This window comes from Pleurodeles waltl, chromosome 1_2, assembly GCF_031143425.1.
Source record: "Pleurodeles waltl isolate 20211129_DDA chromosome 1_2, aPleWal1.hap1.20221129, whole genome shotgun sequence".
Taxonomy (NCBI): Eukaryota; Metazoa; Chordata; class Amphibia; order Caudata; family Salamandridae; genus Pleurodeles; species Pleurodeles waltl.
This window is the reverse complement of record NC_090437.1, coordinates 1,119,431,706-1,119,454,286: the sequence shown is the minus strand read 5'-3', so window position 1 is coordinate 1,119,454,286 and position 22,581 is coordinate 1,119,431,706.

Genomic DNA, 22,581 nt, shown 5'->3' with positions numbered 1-22,581 from the left:
GTTGCTGTGAAAAAGGAGTTTGGTCCTTCCTGTCGTGCACCGGTTCCAGTTTTGGGAACACATGGTACCAGAACTGTCATTCTACCACCGTTGGCTGGTGCTAAAGAAAATTGCTTTGTATCTATTGACAATGTCAAGTTACACCATGTGACCAATCCTGCACAGCAGGCCAAGAGGAACAGCCAGTAGTTCCTGAATCCCTTTCACTACTGGTCAAGAAGACCCTCTACAAGTTGTGAGCAGCAACACTGACACCTCTCCGAGCATAGGGAAGGTGGAAAATGGTCTTGCATTAGTTCTACTAACATCTGTTTCAAAAAATAATACAGAAATACCTGATTGATTCGACACAACTTCAACACAGACGGATGGCTTGCTTTATTCTGAAACACCGCGGGAAACACCCACCGGTTTCCCACCTACAGACATGGCTCCAGCTTTTGCACGAACTGCTTCTGGATACTTTTCCGACGTCAACGACACCTTTTTGGACTAATTCGCCTCTTCTACATCAGAACTGTCAAGCCATGTAAGCTGATAAACTGGCTTAAAACAAATTACTTTATTCTTCCATGGAACTATCTGTGGCTTTCTTTAGCTGTACTGGCTTTCCTTCTTTGGATTAGGTTTGACATAACATTATTTTTATTAATACATGCTCATTTTCTTCCTGAAAGACCAACATTTGAACTGGTGGATGAGGTCCTAAAACCCCATTTTTCTTCTCACAAGGTCCGCAGAGACATGTCTTTTGTGAACATTTCCGCTATACCAATTCCTGATGGGATAAAATAACATTTGATATATACGGCCCAACATAGGTCATTCAAATACCATATGTGTTTAAACTTTCAATGAATGATGTAATAATACCCGAAGTTGTTTCTGATGACTGGGATGTGGAAACAGTTGATTCCATAGTGACTGAATTGCAGTTTTATACTGTATTTGAAAACGAAGATGTTTGCCAATCTAAAGAGAATTATGGTGATATGTTTTGCTATAATTATTATGGGCACCATTTCATTCACAGAGTAAGTACCCCAAAGACTATCTTTAATTACACACAATGGGAACATTGTCCAACTCCACCACAAGGGAGTCCTAAAACATATTATGAAAAGTTTGCATATTTTTCTGTTCACAATGTTAAAAATGCTGAATCATATTATTTTAAATTGCCATTGATGGAAAATGTAAACATATTATTAACAGATACAAAATTGATTTATTCAGATTCCTTTGTTTCCCAGTTGACTATAGAAGATTATGAATATTGGCTGAAGTTGATTGACTTATAAAGTGTGTGGGGAACTACAAATTGGCAAATAAGGGGGAAGGAAGTTTTATTTAGAGCATGCCTGATACCTGTTCAAATGATATTTTTAAATGAAACTCTACAACAAACAAGTTGTTTAGGCTTAGCAAACATTAAGGAATTAAATGTTCCCAGTATTCCTGCCCGTGCAAAATTTCACAATTGGCAAAAATGTATAAATGCAACTGAAGATCAGCTCAATGAATGGGTCCAGAATTCTATGTTTAATGCTTCACTGTCATGTCCTGGTGGATGGTTATTGTGGCCAATAGATGCCAATGGATGTCACAAACGTTTTATAAACTCCACGGGGTTTTAGCACTAGTAGGCCCTCGCTATGTATCTTCCGAACATGCAGGTATAGTAACAACATACAATGTAGGGAAACTATTCCAGCAATGGTTGAAGAGTTTCTCACTACGTGCGGTTAGAGAACACCTCAGTCTCCTGTCTAATAACACTGACTTACAGGACTTCCTGTTAGGTCCCAGCAAACAACATATAAAGCGCTTCTTATATGAAGTACATAATGAAATTTGGAAGCTTTCCCAACAAGAAGCTTCTGCCCGGTTAAGGCAAATAGACCAGGAAAACTTACAGAAGGCATTAGCTGTTGTAGACAATGGGATTAATACCCTGTATGACCGAATATACACCTTAAATATCATTGTCTCTTCTGCAATATACATAATACAAAGTGATATGTCTTCTTTACACCATGGACAGAGTGAACTAAGGTCCATTATGCGTTTGGGTTGGACACTTCAAACACTGAAGGCGGGTCGCGTTCCCTGGGAACATGTTAGCGATGGGGATATATTTTCCACATTTAACTTACCGCAACAACAACTACTAATGGCTAAGAAAGAAACGACTTATGTCATGCTGAACATTGAAAAGATAGAAAAGTTGTCTTTTACTGTGGCTGAAATACCATCTGCTGAATGATTAATACATGGGGTCATTAATCTGCCTATTTCAACACTTCAATTCACGTCCTGTTTAAAACACATTCCGGTAGGCAGATATGAAAGGCTAGGAGATAGTTATATCCATGAGGTATGGGAGCTTCCCTTCTCATACACATGTCTCAGTGGCATGAAAGAGGTCTTTCTTAGCGGTAGTGAATGCAAGACTTCTGCCAGCCATTGGATGGTTTGTACACAGCTGTCCTTGCATGGGGCGTGTAACGCTTCGGCAGCAAATTTGGCTTGTTATCTTAAGGGAGTTCCAGTGCCCTTAATTAGATCTGTGCTCCAGGTGCTTTCAAATGGCAACTATGTTCTCCTCAATAGTGAAGACTGTTGTGGGATGCGAGCCAGAATAGTTTATGTTGTTTAGGTCTCTAAGATTGTTACATGCTGCAAGAACGTACTTTTTCCCCCCTCAACACTAAGAGAAGTAGCTGACATTTGGCCCCATATTGCTACTTCAAATGTGAAATTTGACAAGTTGAGCAGACTCAAGGCTTTATTGTTTCAAAAACATGTGGCTCTGCACGCGAGACCTACGCACTTCAGGTGGCAAGGTCATCAGCTGAGATACAGTCCCTTTTGAGTACCAACTTTCCGAGGCACTTTGGTGAACTCGCGGGACGAATATTTAATGCATCCAGTACTACTGGAATCGCAAACCTTTTTAAGGCTGTTGGTTCTGGTTTCGTTCACACCTTCTCCACCCTATTCGGTTTAATTCCATCAGCCATCCACTCAGTATTCTCCATTATTTTCAGGGGATTTCCAATAACTTTGGATTATAGGTGGCATTTTGCTATTGCTACTTTTTCTGCCCAATGGCTGTCCTGCCGCAACAAGAAGGAATGAAAGCGCTCCCACCAGCTCAGCTGTGTCTTGAACGCACGATGCAGTACTTTGGAGCAACACTTCTGGTGCAATTGGAGTTTGACTGGTTTCTGTCATTCAGACCGGTTTTGCATTGTGTGCAGCCCATGTTTTGGTTTCTCTGGTGCTCATTGGAACATGCAGCGTTTGTCTTTCTACGCAGCGCTTGCTTTCATTGGACGCTAATCTGTTGATGTTCTCGCTGAGGGTTCATTACCGGACATGCGCGTTGAGGGTGCGGTTGCTACGGGAAGCTGCTTATGAGTTGCCCTTCCTGGAGGATGCGGCTCTGAACTAATTATTTGCCACACCACGGAATGCTGCTGCCTTGGCTGAAGCTCAGACTATAGAACACGAATGCTCCTTGGTCATTCTTGGCAATGAATTTCCAACTTTAACAACTGCCGAAGTGGAAGATTTCCTGTCTTCAATTGTCCCGGATTCTATTGGCAACTTCCAAAATGACTCTGACTGTTGAAATTCTGCCTTTTTACGCCACAAGTTAACATTTTTAAATTGTCCTTTTATATATGCTCAAGTGTCCTTTTAACTTGTCATTATTGAAATTTTTATATATATATATATATATATATATATATCATCTTAGGTTGAGTTTTAGTAGCTTTTATACATAATTAGGCTTTGAACCACCTTAAATTGGCAAGGGGAGGGTGCTGTGTAGCTATTTTAGTTATAGCTCCATGCACATTATTTTAGCACACTAGGCCTGCCGCTGTGCACTTTAACCTAGATATATTTTATTCAGCTTTGTTTATTATTTTAACAATAGCTACATTTGCGGTCTTGTTTTATTTCTCTCTATCTAGCTGTTCTTTGCCTAGGCCAGCACTGTGTTCTTAAACAAGACATTTCTTTCACTCTGTGCTTTTCTCAAGGCTACAGTAAGATAGGTTGCCGGTAAACGTTTTGTCTCTGGTATTAATAGAAACATACACATTCTTACGTAGGGACATTTTCTCAGAACATCAGTTGTTTTATTATAAAAACACTTCCCTGTCCCATACACGTTAGAGGGAGATTCCAGCCAGATGACCACAACTGTATGCTGACTGCTGAACGCTTCGCTACAGCTGCCTATGCAGACTTCAGGCCTTTGCTCAGGTATGGGGGATTATGTCTTCCCAGGGGAACCTGAAGGGCAAAACCAGAGTTTAACACGCTGTGCTCTAATATAACCTAGGTAGGAATTAGTCTATTGACTCTAGTGACAATATGGTAGCGTTATTTCTATGCTTTACTCTCCTTGTCACAATTTTAATCCTCTCATTCTTTATCGTCCTGGTTATTGCAATACGTGCTTTTTTATCTAAGATCAGGTGCTTCATTAAAACCTTATTGAAACATAGACTGCCTTTGCTTGTCATTGTCAATGTGAGACTAATGTAACTGAGAGAAACGGATGAGATCCGAGTGACCACGATTTCCCTGAGGAGTCAATTGTGTCATGCGCTCGGCTGCCCAATCATCCCTGCTCTTGGGTAGAGATGAGGCATTTCTAGTTAGCCGGAACAAAACCCGGATTAGGACGACACGTGTCACCTGTAGTGGGTTAAGACTCAGTCGCCCACACCGCAGCTGATTCTGACACTCAAATCCAGTAGTCTCAATAGAATAATGAGAGCCTACGCAAGAATCTAGACACACTCACCACACATACAGGAGTGGATAACTTTGACTCGCCTTTAACTACTTTAAAATACTTACCTATAGTTACCTAGTCATCACTCACAATATCCATGTATTTTACTTTTTTTAATCAAAATATTCTTTACTTGCAGCTTGTTTATCTTGTACTTTTTCACAATGTTTTGTGATATACATATTGATGTCAGACAGGCCAAATTTGTTTTATAACCCATGCTGGATTTAAATGTGAAACCAGTGCAATCTTCTTGCCTTTACCAAAACAAAATGAGAAACTCCAGCAGTACCATATGGTGTAATGTTGTAATCTAGACTTGCTCTTTCAAAAATGTATCCACATATAAGTTATTAGCAGTAGCTGATTGTACGCCATCTTTTAGAAACAGTTTACTCTCTCCTCTAAGTCTTTGGATCCGGGATTATAAAGTGGTACTTTAGCATGTTTAATAGCATGTTCATCAAGAAACTGACATTTCCAAAGACACAAAATGTGAACCATTATCAGTAACAATGTTTTCGGGAAAATTTTCAACATTAAATAACTGTTCCAAAAATGAAGTAGCACTATGTATGTCAGCTGATTTGACAAACGAATAATATACCTATTTAGAGAAATAATCAACTTCCTTTTTCAAGAAATGTACAATCATTGGACAAAATGTTGTAGGGACCAGGAAAACCTAATTCGAGCTTTTCCCATGGTTTCTCAGGCCATGATGTTGGATTTAAAGAACTTGCATACAACTTCTAATGTTTATCCGACAATAAACATTCTCTGCAACTATCGCCAAGCACTTTGACTTGCCTGTCAATTCCTGGCCACCAACAAAACTGTTTAATTTTACGTACCTTAGTTCACCTACCCATGTGTCCTTCATGAGCAATTTGAATAATTTCTCACAGCTGATAGTGGCACCAACATCTCTTGTCTACGAACCATATCACTAATAACCGTACGCTCTGGGGCAACTTGGGCAAAACCTTTCAACTCATTATCCACCACTCTCTCTTAGCCACTATTTAACAATAAAATCATTTAGTTAGTTAAACAAATGATCTTCCTTGTAAGCTTTAGTCCACTCTTCCTCTGAAATATTAGATTTGAATGTGGCATCCACTGCTGTTATAACACATTCATCTTCATCACAAATATCTTCATTGCAGAAATCATCCCTAACAGGCAAACGAGAAAGACAATCTGCATTTACGTTTTTCATAGAGGCAAATATTTAATATCCTAACTGAATTCCTGTAAACAAGTCAACGATCTTATTAGTCTCAGGAGATTTGTTGGAATGACTGTACCCTAACAAAAAGTAAAGGATTTGGTTAAATCCTGTGCCACAAATATACATTTAAACTTTTTCAGTTGCTTATGAATAAGCCAACGTTTCTTTTTCAATAGTTCAATAATTGTGTTCAGCATCACTCAGCATACAGGATGCAAATGTCACTGTTTGTTCCATTCCATTACACATATGGCTAAGAAGTGCTCCTACATCAAGTGCACCTGTAGCCACAGTTATAATGCTTCTGTAATCAGGATTAAATGGCTTAATACCTGGATCGATAACAAAGTTGTTTGAATTTCTCAAACGCTTCACTAACATCATCTGTCCTATGAAATGTAGCACCTTTCTACAACAGACAGTGTAACAGTTGCACAACAAACACATATCCCTGAATAAATCTGGCTTAATATTCACTTAGACCTTAAAAGACCTAAGAGCATCCTTATTTTCATGAACAGGAGCTTCCAGAATTGCATTAATTGAAGACAATTTTGCCTTAATATCTTCTTGCATTATACCATGACCTAAATAGTCAACTTGTGAGGTCAAAAATGTAAATTTATATTTGTTCAATGTCATACCATGTTGTAAAGGCGATTTCAATACTGCTTCAAGCCTTTTATTGTGCAGCTCCACACTTTCAGCAAAAATCAAAATGTCATCTTGAAAAGTCTGAATTCCAATCTCATTACCAAACTATGGGGGTCATTATGACCCCAGCGGTGAGTGTTAATGTGGCGGTATGACCGCCAACAGGCTGGCGGTACATGCCGCCACATTATGAGATTAGAGGGTTGGCTGCAGCCAACCTGCCACTTCTCCGCTCATACCACCATGGCCGTATGAGCCGTCGGGCAGGAGATATGAATCTCCAGCCTGGCAGCTGGCATAGTACCGCCGGCGGCATTATGAGCCTGCCTACCGCCACTGTTTTCGTGGCCTATGTGTCCATCATTCTCTGAAATACACAAGCTGCAGATGCCAACCCAAAGGACATTTGCAGATACATGTATGTCCCAAAAGGTGTAACAAAAGTAGTCAATGATTGTGATCCCACTAAAATAGGAATGTGATAATATGCTGAACTCAAATCTATTATAGAAAAATACCTACTACCACTTCAATTCAGAAGATCAATCAGCATTTGTATAGTGCAGCTGCTTCATCTGTGAGGGTCTCAAGGGGCTGAGGGGTAGTGCTGATGGATCACGTTGCCTGTTCCTGTGGTTGAACTTCCAGGTCTTGAGGTCCTTCCTGAACTGTTGGAGCAATGGTGAGGTTCTGATGATGACAATTAACCATTATATTTCTGTTCAAAGAACAAATATCTGCACAAAGACAAATGTCACCAGTTTATTTCCTAGCGAAGACAGCTGCTGACACCCATTCAGATGATCCTAGAGGTTTGGTACCTTGTGCACACAAATCTTTTAATAATTTCTTCAAATCTTATTTGAGAGATAATGGTACAGGTCTTACTTTTTGAACAACTGGCCTGGCATTATCTTGTAATTTGTATCCTGTGTTCAGACCCTTTTACTAAGCCAACTCAGTCTACAAAAACTCTTACTTTGCAGTCAACTTCTCAACTAGCAATCTTTCACTCCATATGTCAACACTCAAAATAGGAATATCACCCAAATCATCAAGATCATTCATACTAAGATGTCCTTGATCTTGGCAACCCATAAAGGTAGATCCTTTTACAATCACATATAACTTAGGACATATTTCTCTTCCTTTGAACCTCAAAATATCCTGGAGATACCCCATCATAGTGATAACAAACTCTCCATAAACTTTTGGATTTATATCTGTTATTTTTAAACTTAGTCTTGTGCAAAACATCTGAAATGTAACATCAGAAAGTATTATGACAGGGGACCCTCAATCCATAATAACATAACCTTCAGTTGTTCAATATTGACATCACAAATAGATCCGGTAAAAATATTCTTTTGAAAATGAACCATTCCAATGTCAGCAGTTAAAACCACATTGGTTAAGTTATCTGATACTTCCTGAATAGTTGTACTAATCTAATTGGCATTAACATTTGACTTGACATTTTGACACATAGCTTGACATTTTCTCATTTCTTTTACAAGCATTACATTTTTTTAACCTAAAGCAGGACATAGAATAAATTGAATTTAAACGCACACCTAAAACAGAAGTTGGCGTTTTTTTAACCACATTTTTACACTAGAATTCTTTATAATTGTTTTACGTGCAACAGCACACACATCCACATAATGAGGAACAACACCCATCCTCATATCACTAGCTTCAGACATACTACACACCAGCACATCCTGTTTAGAATCACTCAATAATACTTTGCTCGAAAATACTGCTCTCTCTATACTTCTAGCCATATCCGTTACTTCATCTAAACCGTTACTTCATCTAAACTGGGATTTTTACACCCCCAAATTCTCTCCTGAATTTTCTTTGATGAGAAATTAAATACAATTTGATCACACAATTTAAATCCCAAAATTGCAACCAAATTCACATTAAGCTGCTAAAACTCTTAAAGCTGCCAGATAATCCTCCACATTCATCAACAAACTGCTTTCTTTTTTCTTTTATTTTGTATCAACTTTACTTTTGAATTTTAAGGATGGGAAAGGAGGAGAAGGGAAGAGGGAATAAACAGGTACAGTGAGAAATGTGTTCTTCATATACATCATACAATTAAGAAGAGGACTGAAATAGAAAGAGTGCAGTTACAGATCAAATGGGTTCAACTGGTGCCAGATCTGAGTTTTGGTCACTGTGCTCAGTTCCAAAATTATGAGAATGTGAAAGTCTTGATTTGGGCTGATGAATTCTAGTGGGTGACATCAAAAGCCTAAGGATCATCTTCAGAGGAGAATATGTTGCACATGCTTGAGCATCTCAGAGTTTTGAACATTGTCAATGCAACACCTCTCATTCGTTGTTCTCGTTTTATGTAGGTGGCAAATGGGTGACATGTAGTTTTGACACTGTGAACTCTATCCCCTAGCTACGCTGTCAGTTTCTCTACAGCATATATAGTCCATTTCATTCCCCACCACATGTTGAGGGACAGAACGTGGGATTGTTTTCACATTTGGGCTATACTCAAATGTGCAGTCAGCAGCAAATGGGAAAATAATTTGCCTAGTGGAGTAGTCGTGGGATATGTTCTATTTGTCCTAGATGCCCCTGGCAAGATTAGAAGAGTGTCCTTGAGTAGGGTTATATTAGTTGTGGTATGAACAATGGATAGGACTTCCTGCCAAAAGCCTGTATATATGGGTGCATGACCTCAAGGGGCTCAGGCAGGTGCCACAATTTCCACAGCTCTTCCCTATTTAAAAAGAAAAGAAATTATGTCTGTTGGGCATTACTGAAGGTTCATCAGAATACTATAGTATACCAGCCATATGAGCAACAACCTCTGAAAACTCATCCCACCTGCTAAATGCAATAGGAGCATCCACATCAGGTAACTTGGCAACTTGTTGTCCTGCCTCAACCAAATGATTAAAAAAGCAAGGCAGTTCTTTTCACTGCGTCAAATTTGGTTGCATCATTTGCCACCATATAATTCTCAAACACTCGTAAGCCATTTTTTCCATGGAACTACAGTTTGCCTGGATTCTGCAAAAAACAGTCATGCTTGTAACAACATGATCAGCAGTGGACATAATAGCTTAGAAATTGAAATTTACTAATAGCCAATTATGAACCAATCCCAAGCCTATATGGTCAAAACAGTAATATGCAAAACAATAGTGACAAAGCATTTTTTGACAACTTGCTGATAAATATATCTCAAGAAAGTTGTAAGCATTGAAGTACTAAAGTTGAAAACATGCCAAAATAGTAATCTTCACTGCATGTTGGCCATATACCATCAGGCAAGTGAGATTTCAGCCAATCATACACATGCTGCCTAAATCAGCATGTAGAGCAAATGAAAAATTTCCTAGCTATCGTGAAGAAAACGTTCAATTCTATTAAGGACACGGAGGCGAGGATTATGCATTCTTTTCTTCACTTTATTACAAACAGCAAGTTAAAAGTTCAAACATGATCGAGGACAAAATAAAACTTCAAACCCCATGATGCCCACAAGTAACCATGGCAACCCATAACCAATCCAGTGTCCATAACAAGGAGTATATAAGTAGCTTACGGGCGCAGTCCTTCCCCTTCTTCACTGAAGGAAGTTAAGGAACTCGCAATCTCATTCACCTTTGGAATCACCTCCTACAAAATAAAGAAGTGATCAGACAACAGCAAACAGAGTCATTTCCTAAGAAACACTCCCACAAGAATACAATATCATGTTGATAAACGGAAAGAAAAAAATGTTGAGACAACATATTGCATATCAAGGTTATCACAAAGTGAATCACCAATGACATACATATAATCAACAAGCCTCCAACAGATAAGAAAATACCACTGACCTGTAAAGAGGAATCCCCCAGAAACAATAGGCAAGGTAAATCAACATCGGGTGGGTAATACTGTCACAGTATGAGGGAGGGATAATCCTCGCCTCCGTGTCCTTAATAGAATTGAAAGTTTCCTTCACAATATCTAAAAAATTATTCATTCTATATTAGGACCCGATGCGAGGATTATGCAAGTTCAAAGCTTACACACCAGCAAAGATGCTGCTTCATAAATCGGTTTAAAATTAAATCTCTTGAAAACAGATTCCTAGGAACAATCCGCTGCATTCATGATGTCCTCCAACCTACTACCTACTTGAATAGCTTTGGAAGCCATCATCCCTCTAGTGGAATGAGCCCCGAAATGCCTAACATCAATCCCAGCTTCAGACTTGAGCTAGCGAACCCACCTGGCTATAGTAGGGGAAGCCACTGCCTTAAACGATTTCTTGATAGTAATCAAGAGTTGTCTCTCTCCTGGAGGTCTATCTTCCTCCGTGACAGCTTCATAGGCCTGTAAGCATCTGACCACACATAACTTGGGATGAGATTCAAAACTGGGATAAGAAACCAACCTGGTACCCGTATTAGTCTGTCTCAAAATGGTGAAAGTAACCCCTTTGGGAGTGAAAACCCGGGCTGAAACATCCAAAGTGCGCACATCTGAAACTCATTTACAAGAAATGAGACACAAAAGCATCGCCAGCTTAGCGGAAATCTGTTTCCTGGATAAAAATTGATTCTCTGGCCAGGAAGAAAGAAAGTTAAGAACCTTATTGACATCCCATAACCCAGAATATCTAGGTTCAGGAGGACGAGATAAACGTACCCTTTTTAACAGTTTACTTACCCAGGGGTGTTCCCCAACAGGAAGATTATTGATCGTAATGTGTCCTGCCGAAATAGCAGAACGAAAAGAGTTGATGGTACAAAACACCAAACCCGAGGTAAAAAGCTCAGCCAGAAAACTGACTACAAACTCAACGAGGGCCCCCACGGGATGCACTTCCCTCTCCAGACACCAATGAGCCCATCTGTTCCAGGCCGATCTCTATAGTTTGATGGTACCTGGAGCCCACGACTGTCTGATAAGGGCTGTAGTGTCCCATGAAAGGCAGACGTTCTCCCAACGTCCCCTGAAATCTTCCAAGCCATGAGTCTGAGGTGTCCCTGGAGCACCAATGGATGAGGGCGACCCAACGGATCCCGAAGGATTCCCAAGGAGCACGGTAGTCTGAAAGGAGCCATCCACGACAACTCCAGAAGAGTGAGGAACCACGCTTGTGCCTTCTATATCGGAGCTATCAGAATCAAGGACGCCCGTTGACGTCGGACCTGCGCCACCACTCTGGGAATCAGTAGAAACGGAGGGAAAGCAAAACTTTGGTTGTTCGACCAATCCTGCAAGAATGCATCCACTGCGATCGCTTCTGGATCAGGCCTCCAACTGAAGTAAGTTGGGAGTTGAGCATTCCATCGGGAGGCAAATAGGTCCACAGAACATGGCCCCAATGATCCTCAAAGACCGAAAGATCTTCAGATCCAGTCACCAGTCGCTGGTATGCCTGAGATAATGGGAATTCCAATCTGCTACCTGGTTCTGAATTCCCGGAAGATATTCCGCTGTAACAGAAATCTGCCTCTGGAGGCAATAATGCCAGAAATCCTTCGCCAGGTCCTCCAGGACCCTGGACCGAGTGCCCCCCAGTCTGTTTATGTACTGGACAGCAGAAATGTTGTCCATACGGACACAACAGGATACTTTGTTGTGAGTCAGGGACCGAATTGCGAATGAGCCTGCTAGGAGCTCGAGGCAATTGATATGAAAGTTTAACTCCTCCGAAGTCCACTGACAAAATCTGACCACACCTGGCCCCCCCCAACCCAGTCTGCTGGCATCCGACTCTATCACTAGGTCGAGGAGAGAGCCAAAGATGGCCTTCCCGTTCCATGCATCCATATGGCTCAACCACCACTGCATCTCCGAACGAGCCTTCGAAGAGAGCTCCACCAGTGCCGAATACGTATGTCCCTTCCGGAGATGTGACGCCTTCAAACGACAGAAGACCCACAATCCTGGCAATCTGCCGTAGGGAGGTCCTGTCCCTGCGGAGCACCTTGGAAATCTCCCTCTTGATCTTGGAGACCCTGTGCTCTGGAAGCTTCAAAGTCGCCGACGTAGTGTCCCCTTCAAACCCCAGGAAAGTCGTGGACTGAGATGGGCGAAGAGAGGACTTCTCCGCGTTGATCCCGAAACTCAAATCCTGCAACAGAGTAATAGTCATGTTCGCGTAACACAACAGTTGTGACCGGGACTGATCCATCAAAAGGATGTCGTCCAGATAAATAATCAGTCTGACACCCTAAGTCCTCAGAAACTCAAGCACCGGTTTCAGCAACTTCATGAAGCACCAAGGTGCTGAAGAAAGGCTGATGGGAAGACACCTGAACTCGTAAATCTGGTACCGCCACTGAAACTGCAGAAAACGCCGGTGAGGAGAGTAAATCTGGACCGTAAGGTAAGCGTCCTTGAGGTCCAAGCGGATCATCCAGTCCCCTTGATACAGAAGATCCCTGAGAAGATGGATACCCTTCATCTTGAAATGGCGATAAACCACCCATTCGTTGAATGCCTTGAGGTTTATCACTGGACAAAAACCCTTGTCCTTCTTTTCGACCAAGAAAATGTTGCTCAAGAACCCTCTCAGATAAAGAAGTGCCGGAACAACAGCCCCTTTGCCAAGAAGAAGCTGAACCTCTACGTCTATTAATTGGGAATCTTGAACACTGAACCGAAAGGGAGGGGTCAAACCGGTTGAACTGGGGTCCCATAGAACTCTATGTGGAAACCCAACACTGTCTCCAAGACCCAAGGGTCGGAAGTGAGCCGTGCCCAATTCTCTAAGAAGAGAGCGATTCTGCTTCCTTGCTCTTGAGGGGAAAAAAGGGGAATGCTCACCAGTGCTTCCTCCCTGGGTATTGGAAACTCCTCTGTTGAAACAGGAGGAACGTCCTCTACCAGAACCTCTGTTGGGAAAGAAAGCCCCCTGTTGACCGTCACTCCAGCTGTTGTTGCGTCGTCCTTGAGCTCTGGAGGGGCCTGCCTGCAGGGAACGGCCGGAGGAGCGACCCCTTCCTCATCTGGCCACAGCAAAAAACCTTCCTGGAAAAATCTTGTGCATCGAGGACTGCGCCTTGTCCAAAGCAGAGAAGGTGAAAACAAATCTCCCTAGCTCCTTCACTAAGGGGTCCCCAAAGAGATTGCCCTGGGCTACAGCGCCTGCCTCAGACGTCACCAATTCCCCTAATTTGGGGTCAATCTTAATCAGGAGAGAGCGACGCCTCTCCGTAGATATAGCACAATTGGCGTTGCCCAACAGAAAAAACGTCCTTTGAGCGCATCCAGCGACCAGATCCGTCTGCAACGGTTCCCCTGAGGCCTTGGCCGAATCAGCCAACTCAATGATCTTGGTCAAGGGCCCCAGGACATCTAATAGTTTATCCTGACGGGCCCGCCGGGAACGATCGATCCCCTTCTTGGGGTCACGCTTGTACTTGGAGAAGAAAGTACATAATTTAGGGTCCAAAGAAGGCGTAGACGACACCTTGTCCCCAAGCGCAGGCCTGGGACATTCCACCTGAAGACAGGCCCGAACTTCCTTTTCCAAAGGATGGCGGATGGCCTTAGCAACATAAGCCGCCACTTTGGGATTGGGGACCCATTTGGAGGACCGAGGATGGTATATGACCTCCGGATCAAACATATCAGAGTCCCAACCTTCTTCCTCTACACTGGAGGTATTTTCAGATGGATGCCAAGGTCTACCCATAACGTGACCCTTGTCCGATGAGCCCTCACCCCCCCCAAACGGGGCGATCCCACAAAGGGATCCAGCGCAAGGGCAGCAGAGCTGCCATGCTCTCCGGGCATAACATCCTCCTGCCAGGGTACAGGATCAAGCGTTCGTGCACTCTTGCAAAAGGCTTCCCTTAATCTGCCAAAACCTTCCAGGTGCCCCGCGTCACACTTCCGAGAGGAAGGAGGTGTCTCCGAGGTACCAGCCCGTGGGTCTAGATCTCCCAATACACCAGACGAATTGGACACCTTGTCCATTAGCCTATCCACCCTATCTTGCAGGGGCGCTAGGGCTTTCGCCACCGCCTGCAAAAGTAATCGGTCCATGTCTTCAGGAAGGTGGCGTTGGGGAGACCAGACTTCCTCCATCCCCAAAGAAGGTGCGTAGGCGTGGTCCACAAAAGAGACCATGGAAGGAGTGGATGAGGACATCCCTTGGCTAAGGAATGTATTTATAATATACACCAGTAAATATCTACAGCACAAATAAGGGTGGAGTAGGACCCAGGGCCAGATCAGTCAAATATGCCACTTACCCCCAGGAGGGGTGTCAATGGAACGGGTGAGAGCACAGAAAAAACACCCAACCTAAAATAAACAGCGCAGCCCCCTCGCCATGCTCTAAAATGTAGAAAAGTATGCAGAAACCAAACCATAAAGGTTCCCCTAAGGGAGAATAGAAACGCAGGTAGTACCTGCCCGTACCGCAGCGCGGTGTTGGCAAGGGTTGGGGGCCACAGAATCAGGAATCCCCGAGGCCTTTACGCGATCGAGAAAACACAGCATGCGAAGCGCTGAATCAAACAATCGGCGAGAGGCACGTACGCGCGCCCCTAGCGGTGATAAGGTGTCACCACACCACGCGCTCGGGCTGAAGCCTACAGCGCAAGTTAAAGAATGTTGGGTATGCGAGGAATGCCACTTGCTTACTGACAGCAACAAGACAAATAGCAGAAAGCACAGGCACCAAGGCAAGCGCTCTCAATACAGGCAAATCCCCGAACCCCGTAAGAAAAACGAGAGGGAGCAAGGACTTAACTGACGGGCAGCAGTAAAGAAAGAGGAAGGACTGTGCCCGTCAGCTACTTATATACTCCTTGTTATGGACACTGGATTGGTTATGGGTTGCCATGGTTACTTGTAGGCATCATGGGGTTTGAAGTTTTATTTTGTCCTCGATCATCTTTGAACTTTGAACTTGCTGTTTGTAATAAAGTGAAGAAAGGACTGCATAATCCTCGTCTCCAGTCCTGATATAGAATTCGAATACCACAAAGATGGCAGCCAGCTAGTATCACATTGTTTTCCATGGTTCGTTGGATACGACGATTTCCACAATGCATTGAGCTCATAAGAAGCTTTCTACACACATTTAAGTAGCAGCAAGATGGCTGTTAGCATTCATTACGTTGTTTTCCACAGTGCGTTGGGCTGGTCACATCAGGCAAAGCTGGGAGGAAAGGAAAGCGCATCAAGTAATGTGAACGCACTGCTCGGGCTGGATTGATTGAGTTCAAGAAGAGCACTGGGTGTAGCAAGTCAAGGAAAGCACGTGCAGCACCCGAACATAGCATGGATTTTACCATATTAAGCTGCCAGAATTTAGCAGATAGTTCTTAACCACAGCAACCAGTACAAGCCCAAAATTCACAAATATGCAGCCAGTCTTTCCTAATGCTGTAATGTTTACTTGAAATCCCCAAATAAAATACAGCCCAATAAATCCACAAATACTAGACCATGTCAGTTGGTTACTGAACAACCCATCGCCAAATTGTTGAGGGCACAATCCTCCACTTTGAATAAATTCCCATTAACGGTTGGTAGTTGAAAAAGATTTATTCTCCAATCTATAACGCACAACAGCTCCAACCAATGTCCTCTCCCAGAATGACTACAGCACAGTTCTATTATAGAACATTCTGTGAGATGACATCTAATGAAATAATTACACTCCAATAAATAACAAATCTCAACCCCCAAGTGTATAACCCAACATACCAAATCCTCTCTAATGCATATAACACATGTCCTGTGTCCAGTGTCCAAGAGTATTGCGAGCAGTGGTACCAGTCACAGAGCATCAGTGCAGACTGCCCAATCTGCACAGATGCAGGCTGTGCCTAACAAGTATTGTCTACAAAGTGGTTGTGCTCATCTGTCACGGCTGCTGCCAGGAAGGTATGTGGGGAGGGAGTGCGGGGGGTGCCAGTAAAAAATAAATAATAATAATAATAAACTTACCTGCCACTCTGGGATCCCCCGCCTTTCGTCTTTTTCCCTCCCCAACTAATCCTCATGCTTCTCTCATGCTGTTACACAGCATGAAAGAAGTGCTGTGATTGGTCTGAGTGGGCAGAAATGCCGCTCAGGGAGGGAGTGGGGCACTGCCCTTGTTCTCCACTGGCTGTAAAATACAGCCGGGTGGAGAGTTTCTAAGTGCATATGTCAGTTTTGTCAGCCGCGGATGGCTGGCCAAACTGACGTGCACTTTGAAGCGCACCACTACTACTCCTCCACTTGTTTAAGTGGAGGAGGCTGGCCCCGCCCCACCCTTCGAAAGGGGAAAAAAAGGGATAATAAAATACTTTTATTATCCCTTGATTTTTCTGCTTTCAGCAGTTGAGCAACGCTCCTCCGCCTTAGCGGAGAGGCCGTCCCTGATGCCTGCTAGGCATACTATTTATATCAGAGACCAAGGTGAGTTAGAAGTTAGTATTTTTTCAGTTCACACAATATCTGTGCAAACAGCATTTGAACTCTTATTCTACAATCTTAGGGCACAACTAGACCTGAACATGGGTGGAGGTCAACCAATAGAGTCGGTACTAACACTTCAAAGAATGGGGCGGAGCTATCCCTAGAGTGAATACAAGAAAATAGTGATAAGTAATACTATTACAATAAACACTTTAGTGGATTTGAAAATGTTTTTAGAATGCTGACATGTTCAAGTGGACTTGACAATGCTGAATAGGCTACTGATGTTTAAAAAAGCAAGTGAATGATTTGACAACTAAAAAGTAGCATCTACAGATTTTAATACACAGCACTTCAGTTTTGCCCAGGGCCTACCCTAATGCTGACTTAGATGTATGAAAAGGGTAGGTTCAGGCCTGTCAAAAGGTTTACTTTGCTAGGTCGACATGGCAGTGTAAAACTACACACAACGTGTCAGTTGCAGGCCTGAGCCATGGTTAGGGGGCTACTTAAGTGGGTGGCACAATCAGTGTTCAGGCCCATTAGTAGCATTTAATTTACAGGCCCTAGGCACAGGTAGTGCACTTTACGAGGGACGTGTAGGTAAATTAAATATGTCAATTTGGTATGAGCCAGTGCCATCATATTTTAGGGAAAGAGCACAAGCACTTTAGCACTGTTTAGCAGTGGTAAAGTGTGCAGAATCCTTAGGCCAGCAAACACAAAGTCAGCAAAAACAAAGTGTCTAAGGCAAACAGGCAGAGTAAACCACATCAACGTGAGGAGAGCTACCCATCTCCTTATGAGTTCTCTTCACAAGTTCCCTGGAGAGACCATCAACATTGGCGTGGTCTGTTCCGGGGTGTTGTTCCACTGTAAAGTCTATTGTGTGTAGGGAGATGGACCACCACAACAGTTTGGGATTCTCCATCTAAGGAGTCTGTTGTCTGTCTGAACCTGGACGTGAGTACCAAACAGGTATGGTCTTAGCTTCTTCAGCAGCCAGACCACAGCAAAGACTTCCCTTTGTATTGCACTCCACCTCAGTTCCCTGGGAAGTAAACTCCTATTGGTGAAGGCTACAGGTTGATCCAGGCCCTCTTCAATTAGGTGTGAGAGCACTGCCCATATGCAATGCTCTGGGGCATCTGTCTACACAATGAACTCTTGGGAGAAGTCAGGGGCCTTGAGCACAGGTGCCGTGCGCATGGCCTCCTTTAGAGAGTCAAAAGCTGTCTGGCATGCCTCTTCCCAGATTATTTGACATGGCTGCTTCCTGGAAGTCCGCTCTGTCAAGGGTGCCACAATGGTGCTATACCCCTTGAAAATCTCCTGTATTAGCCAGTGCAGCCTAAGAAGGTTCTTCCCTCTGTCTGGGTCTTGAAGGTGTTCCCAAGCCAGAATGGTTTCAATTTTGACCCAAAGGGGCTGCACCTTACCTCCTCCTACTTGGTGACCAAAGTAGACCACTAATCCCTGCCCTATCTGGAACTAACTGGCCTTGCTAGTCATGCCTGCCCTCTGCAGCGCCTGAAGCACTTTTCTGTGGTGGCAGAGGTGGTCCTCCGAGCTAGAACTAAAGACCACAGTGTCATCAAGGTAGGCGGGACTGAAGTTCTCTAACACAGACAGGGCCTAGTTGACCACCTCTGGAAGGTGCAGGTGTGTTCTTCACCCCAAAGGTCCTGTCCTGAACAGGAAGTGCCCTTCTGGTGTAGAAAATGCAGACCTCTCTTTAGCCTACTCAGTCAAGACAATCTGCCAGTACCCAGATGTTATGTTAAACGTGCTGAGGAACTGGGCAACTCCTAGCCGATCTATAAGCTCATCAGCTCTGGGTATGGGGTATGCATCAGTCTTGGTGACTACATTAGGCCTGCAGTAGTCCACACAGAACCAAAGTTCTAGAGTGTTTTATGTTATATTAGAAGAACTTATAAAGCGCTCGTTCACCAGTCGCTTTCATGGCGCTGGAGGGGAGCAAAAGGGTGTAGAATTAGCTATAGGATTATCTGAATAACGAAGTTTTTAGTGCTTTCCCGAAATCTAAGTAACAGGAAGCTGATTTTATTTCAGTAGAGAAGGAGTTCCAGGGGTTGGGTGCAATAACCAAAAATCTGGTACCCCCCAGCCTCTTCCTCTTAAACTTGAGTATCATATGGGCCGATCATAATGGATGCCTTGGAGTATACGTAAGTAGTCTGGAAGTGATAAAGCAGGGTTTTTGCCGTGAAGTAATTTAAAAATAATACACCTGGCTTTGAACATTGTTCTCTGTTCCACTGGCAACCAGTGGAGATTCTTCATCAGAGGGATGATATGGCATTGCTTCTGTTGCTTATAGATTGGACAGACTTCCTGGTTCTGAGCAATTTGGAGCCTTTGAGCAAGCCACTTAGGTAAGCCAACACATAAAGGATTGGCCTAGTCAACCCTAGAAAGGACAAGGGGGATGACAGTTTGATAAGGGCCCCCAAGGTGAAATATTTAGTGATTTACTTGATTTTACAGAGCATCAGAAAAGAGGAGGAGATTACTGAGCCAATCTGAGGCTTTATAGAAAGTTCAGTGTCAATGGTTACTCCAAGGCTTTCTACCGCTTTTTTTGGATTAGGGGGGATTCCCAGCTCAGAGGGCCAAAGTGAGTTGGTCCAGTTTTCAGGCTTGTTTTTGGTAATGATGAGCTCTGTTGTTCCCATAATTAATATCAATTGATTGTTGTTTATCCATTCACAGATATACAGCATGGTGGATTGAAAGTGTGCCTTAGATTTGTGGATGTTATCAAGCACAAACAGTAATTGCATGTTGTCTGCATAGTTGTAAACAATGCTATTAATGTTTTTTAAAGAATGGGCCACAGGGACAGATGAAATGTTAAATAAATGGGGGGATAGGGATGATCCCTGAGGGACTCCACAGTCCAGGTGAGTTTAGGAGGAAGTAAATGGAGTTAAACAGACAGTCTGAGAACAGACTTTCAAGAAGGAGATGATCCAACAGAGCACTGGGCCAGTCAGTCCAGCAGCCTTGGTGCAGTCCGCTAAGATGTTATGGTCCACTGTGTCAAAGGCCACTGAAAGATCAAGAAGCATCAGTGCCTGGATACCATTGCGATCGCTTTCCGCATGCAAATCGGACAACACTCAGAGGATGACTGTCAGAGTCCCCAGATCCTCGGGACTGCGCAAGTTCCCAACACGTCCACCACTGAACAGCTCCAAGACTCTGATAGATGAATCACGAGGCTAAGAGAGTTTAAGAGGGGAAGAGGGGATTAGGAAGGGGACAGCTGGGAAGGAGACCTGTGGGAAGCAAAAGATTAAACAACACAACATCAGATTCAAAACCACATTTAGATTCATAAAAACTCTCAGTTGGATCTAGGGTTCAATGATACTTGGAACATAAAATACTACTCTATTGAGTCCTGAATTCTATGACACTCGGAACATGAAATAACACTCTGTTGAGTCTAGAGTTCAGTGATACTCGGAACATGAACTAACACACTGTTGGGTCTAGAGTTCAGTGATACTCGGAACATGAAATAACACTCTGTTGAGTCTAGAGTTCAGTGATACTCGGAACATGAACTAACACACGGTTGAGCCTAGAGTTCAGTGATGCTCGAACATGAAATAACACTCTGTTGAGTCTAGAGTTCAGTGATACTTGAAACATGAAATAACACTCTTTTGAATCTAGAGTTCAGTGATACTCGGAACATGAAGCAACACACTGTTGAGTCTAGAGTTCAGTGATACTCGGAACATGAAGCAACACACTGTTGAGTCTAGAGTTCAGTGATACTCTGAACATGAAATAACACTCTGTTGAGTCTAGAGTTCAGTGATACTTGAAACATGAAATAACACACTGTTGGGTCTAGAGTTCAGTGATACTCGGAACATGAACTAACACACGGTTGAGCCTAGAGTTCAGTGATGCTCGAACATGAAATAACACTCTGTTGAGTCTAGAGTTCAGTGATACTTGAAACATGAAATAACACTCTTTTGAATCTAGAGTTCAGTGATACTCGGAACATGAAGCAACACACTGTTGAGTCTAGAGTTCAGTGATACTCGGAACATGAAATAACACTCTGTTGAGTCTAGAGTTCAGTGATACTTGAAACATGAAATAACACACTGTTGAGTCTAGAGTTCAGTGATACTCGGAACATGAAATGATACCTAAAACTAAGGAAACATGAATGGCCTAGAACTAGATTCTAATTAGACTTTACTAAATCTAGGTACTTGGAAAAGAATCAAAATGGTTAGTACAATGTTTCATATGGAATTTTCATGAATTGAAAACATACTGTTCTAGGAATACAAGAACTTTCCAGAACAATTTCCCAGAACAAACACAGCCTCATTACATGAGGATAAGGCTCTCCAAAACATTCCTTAGAAAATAATAGGAATTGTACTAAAGACCCTACATGCACATAGAATATAACATCCAGAATTCTATCACATTAGATCTTTAGAATGCCAGAACACAAATTGCGCACATCGCGGATTTCCACAAGAGTTTTGTAAATGTCATGAAATAGTTGCGCACTATGAATAACATGAATTAAGCACAGGAAACAAATCGCGCGTCTTACCGATTTGAAGGCAACTTTGTAAATGCCAGAAAATGGTTGCGCACACGGAATATCTTGATTTATACACGAGTAAAGAATCGCGCGTCTTGCCGATTCGAATGCAACCTCGTAAATGTCAGAAAATGGTTGAGCACACTGAATATCTTGATTTATACACGAGTAAAGAATCGCATGTCTTGCCGATTCGAATGCAACCTTGTAAATGTCAGAAAATGGTTGCGCACAATGAATAACATGAATTTCACACAAGAAATTAATCGCGTGTCTTGCCGATTCGAAAGCCACCGTGTGAATGTCAGGAAATGATAACGCACCATGAATATCAAGGATTTAAAAAACACGAGGAACAAATCGCGCGTTTTGCCGATTCAAATGTCACCATATGAATGCCTGAAAATGGTAACGCACATTGGATATCAAGGGTTAAAGCATGAGGAAAGAATTGCGCGTCTTGCCGATTCAAATGTCACCATATGAATGTGTGGAATCGCATTTTACAGTTCTTAGGTATGCTATGCCTAGTGGCCCCTGTGATACACAATGACAATCTCTGCACAGGCCTATCATTAAGTAAAGAGGCCTACAAATGTAATTCGCTACTGCTAGGAACGCATTATGTTGCAAGGCTTGCTCTCTGAACAGCCATCATGAAATATCATCGTCATTGCATGCTAGCTGAAGCAATCTCCCTTCTGGAAAGTACCAGTCTGAGTACGTGATGTTCTCAAGTTCTGTCACAAGATGGACCATGTGATATTGGGCACGTAGGCCACCTTGTGTAAAATCCTTTTCTATGCTTTTTGTTACTATATATGGTATGATAGGAAAAACTACCTCAGCCATAATGGAGAA